At 35.8% G+C, this 4585-nt stretch overlaps 1 pseudogene; it reads left to right on the top strand.

The window, feature by feature from the left end:
- Positions 1–1112: 1112 nt before the first annotated feature.
- Positions 1113–1435, top strand: LOC140516331 (HIG1 domain family member 1A, mitochondrial pseudogene; annotated as a pseudogene).
- The last annotated feature ends 3150 nt before the right edge of the window (positions 1436–4585 follow it).

Below are 4585 nucleotides of genomic sequence, written 5' to 3'. Positions count from 1 at the left end.
TATCCTCTTTTAAATTGGTTGAAGTTTTAATCTTTTCAGTTGTGTCTTCTTAGTTTTGTCTTTTAAGTTTTATTTATCAGTTGCATAGTCTTTTAGGTTTGCAATTTATGCTTTCCTTTGATTTTCAAATTAACTCTTTTATGGTTAATTTGAGTTTGCTTATTTTTTGGTTCCCCAGTTTTTAAATCACATAATCTGTTCATTAAGCCTCTCTTTTTCCATTTTATGAAGTTATGTTTTTGGGGACACAATTATTTTGCTGATGACTGTATTAGTTGCATCCTCCAAATTTTGTCACATTATCTCAATATCTTTCTGTAAGTATTACATGTTTCTTCTTTGATCCATTCATTGTTCAGGATATTTTTAAATCTTCATTTAAGTCTGTGCTTTGCTTGTGCTCTTTGTATTGATTATTTATCACACTCTGGTTTCTAAAGGCTATGTTTAATAATTTTACTTTTTTATGTGTATTTATAATTTCTCTATTACCTAGAACATGGTACATTTTGTAATGCAAAGTGTTTCTGAGAAAAAATTGGCATACATATACATATGTAATATACATTTTATGCTTAATATTCCCTTTTGACAGATATAAATAATTTAGTTCAAATTACTCCAACAATTCAGTATTATCAGTATTGTATTTTCTCTTATGTTTATCATTGTTTTTAACTTTGTTCAGTTCTGATAGAGGAATATCAAAATCCCCTACAATCATCATTATTCAATCTGTCTTTTTGCAATGCAGTTAGCTTTTCCTTTTGGGATTTAGATTCTAAGCTGTTGGGTATGTGTGATTAGTATTGATAGTGATTCCTTTTATGTGATTCCTTTAGGGTTTAGAGATAAGGACTATATCTGTAATGTCACCGATAGAGGGGACTCCAAAATGGAACAATTTCTTTTAGCAATGCAGATTGACACTTCCTTTGCCACTTGGAAAGTTTAGTTTTAAAATGTTACCTAAAGGCATTTTGAGCCTCCTCCTGAGCGCAGGAGGTCCTGGTGAAGTGGACGGGAGGGTTGGTGGTGAAGCAGAAGCTGGTGGCAGCTTGTGGAAGGTGAATTTGCTTTGTCTCATTCTGAAGACTCTTGAACCAGCTACAATGTCAGCAGACAATGAAGTTTCCCTCTCCACTTATGATGAGACTTTCAGATCAAAACTTGCCAGAAAAGTTAAGAGGCACCATTTGTCCCAATTGGAATAGCAGGCTTTGTGGCTATTGTTACATATGGATTATACAAACTAAAGAGCAGAGGGAACACTAAAGTGCCTGTCCACCTGATTCACATGCATGTGGGAGCCCAACGCTTTGTAGTAGGAGCAATGACTGTTGGTATGTTGTACTCCATGTATCAGGAATACTGAGCAAAACTCAAACTTTAGAAGGAAAGATGTTGTCTTCATACTGATGTTTTAGAGCTCTAGATATCTCACATTGAGGTAATTTGTTTATGTTTTAAAATAAGTCATTTAGGGATATGTGGTTCTAAAAAGCAGCACAGACAACCAATGTCAGACAACCAATCATGATATTTTAAACAATGGCTTTTGTTCATGGAAGCTTTAGTTTCCCAGGTGGTTCAAGGTATACTTATTGGTATCCAAGAGTTAATTAGGGGAGCTAAGTTAGTACAAAACTGGTCATGCTTGGATAATAAATTATTCATATTCCTCAGATCTCAAAAATGACTAAAAAATTAAAGGACCAAGACTCACATAGCTCCTATTGCTTTAAGATGGGGCATATTGGGGGATATAATATGGGAAGCTGCTGTAACAATTCAGAAATCACTTCCTTATTTTGTAGAATGGTGGAAACTTCAGTGTCTAAGGCTGCCTGACTTTGACTAGGATCAAAAGAACATCTGTAAGAAAAACATGAAATAAAATATATCAAGAGTTTTATTCCCTACCTTCACCACAGACAGCTTGTTAGTATTTAAGATGAGCCTTGAACAGTTGTTAATCAGGCTATTTAACACAGTAGTATTTATTATAAAGTTAATAAAAGATGAAAATAACAGAAATTGTATGGCGTAGTTGTATTTTTGCTTCTACCATATTGAAATTGTTTTTAAATGATATCTGTTATATATATATATATATATATATATACATATATATATATATATTTGAAGTGCTTATTCAGCAGTAAAGATAGAGAACTTTGAAACTGTGTGTAGTACTGTGTTTTCTTTAAGAGTCATGTCCAACTGAAAAATATTACTGTCCTTTAGACTTGATGATTTATCATATTATGGGCAGACTAATGTGAGCATTCTCCTTAAACAAATGTTGACATTTAAGTAATGCTTTGTTACACTTGTGGAATTCTAATGTTTAAGATAAATTTACATTCCGTGGCAATAACATGGTACGGATATTATTAAATAAAATGAACACACAGACAAAAAAGTTACCTAAAGGCATGAGAGGTTAACTGACTTATCTAGATTCCTACAGCCTAAGTATTAGAGGCGAAACTTGAACCCAGAGCTTCTTGGTTCTAAGAGCAGACCTTTGGCCATCAGGTCCCATTGATTTGCACAATTGCTTTAAACAAACTTCATTTTCCTTTTTTTGTCTTGATTAATATTGTGGTTTTAAATTTTTTTGCTTGATTTCTTCATTTTATGAAGAAACTCAGGATATGAGTTGTGTGAATTCACACTGGTAGTGATAGTGCAGAGTTTGGAATTCAAATCCTCTGGCTCCAAGCACAGGGTTCTTTCTTCCTTTTTTAATATAATTTTATTTTTTTCCAATAAAGAGTTTTCAACGTTCATTTTTGTAAGAATTTTGAGTTCCGAATTTTCTCCCTTCCTCCTTTTCTTCCCCCTTCCCCAAGAGAGCAATAAATCTGATATAGATTATATATGAACAATCACGTAAAACATACTAGTGCAATAGTCATGTTGTGAAAGAAGACACAGAACAAAAGGGGAAAACCATGAAGAAAAAAATATGAAAATAGTGTGCTGTGGTCTGCATTCAGACTTCATAGTTCTTTCTCTGGATGTGGATAGCATTTTCCATCAGTAGTCTTCTGGAATTGTCTTAGATCTTTGCATTGCTGAGAAGAGCTAAGTCAGTCATAGTTGATCATAGTACAATGTTGCTATTACTGTGTACAATATTCGCTTGGTTCTGCTCACTTCACTCAGCATCAGTTCATGTAAGTCTTTCCAGGTTTTTCTGAAATCTGCAGTTACTACTAGATTAGTGTTAGATTTTAATTTTCCAACCACCTGTGTTGCAATCATGCATACACTTGAGTCCTCCCCAAGCAGCCATGAAAGCTACCCAGATATGTCCATTTGACTGATGTTAATCAGCCCACCAACCAACCATTTCCTTGAAAGTGTCAGACCAGCCATTTGACAGAATTTCCTTGGAATTGTCCTCTTTCCCAAGTTGGAGGGAGGTATATTACTAGCCTTTCATGATTCAGTTTGAATATACTGGAATACATTTTGGTTTTGTGTGTAGGTGAGAAGGGATTAGCAGGAAGGGATGAATCACTTTGAGGATGAATTCTGAATAACCTTCTGTTTTTCCCACCATCTTAAATACTTATAATAAGTAGCAAATACAGTTTTCAAAAGTGATGAATAAGATGACATGTAAGACATGGAGGCCCAAAACACTAGTCTTCAAGTGAACTAGTATATGAGCTGTAGCTTTAGCTATGCTTCAGCTGGCTGACAAACATATCTTGGGCCTATTTGCTCTCCATTCCTGTATTCTTACCCTCATGTTGCCCCCACATGATATTCTATCTCCCACCTCCATACCTTTGCATAGGCTATGCCTCACACCTAGCAAGTACCCTCTCTTCACCTCCACCTTTTGGAATTCTTTCAATAGCAAAGGCAGTGGGCAAAAGAGCAAGCTGTATATAACTGAGATCTACAATATCATGAAGAATAATCCTTTTCTGTCTGAAAATGTTTATGCAAATATTTGTTTTATTTGGTGTTTCTGAAGTTTACAATTTTAAGGGGAGAAAAGGCAGTGAGCTGGTGTGTAAGGGGGATAGCACTGAACCCTATGAAAGCTCAGATGCTTAGTGGGTGGATGACCTTGAGGCAAGCCACTTCTCTTTTCTCTGTCTACCAAACAAGGATGTAAGTACATCATTATCCACCTCACAAGGTTTTCTTGAGGAAAAATGCTTGCTGCGCATTAATGCACTATAGAAATGTGAGCTATTATTGTAGCATGGCTGTGAAATGTTGGCACTTGGTGGCTAAAGGGATGCTGGATTTGGAATCAGTGCCCCTAGGTTCAAGTTCTGACTGCTTTGTGACCTTAGGCAATTAATTTCTCCTCTCTGTGCTTCCCCTGTAAAAGAAAAGGTCTGTACCAGCTGATCTCTGAGGTCCCTTCTAGCTCTAGATCATCTGAGTCCATGACGGTGGACGCATCACTTCTTCCCCAGCAGAATGATCAGAATCTCCAAAGGACCTGGTCTTCGTCTGAGAATACCTATTGTGATTATCATAGTAACTAAGTCATACATTGACGAAAGCTCTGGATTTGGAGTCAGAAGCCCTATGCTTAGATCCTGGTTCT

This window comes from Notamacropus eugenii, chromosome X, assembly GCF_028372415.1.
Source record: "Notamacropus eugenii isolate mMacEug1 chromosome X, mMacEug1.pri_v2, whole genome shotgun sequence".
Lineage (NCBI taxonomy): Eukaryota > Metazoa > Chordata > Mammalia > Diprotodontia > Macropodidae > Notamacropus > Notamacropus eugenii.
Note: the sequence above shows the minus strand (reverse complement) of the source record. Positions and strands in the feature narration are given on the sequence as shown.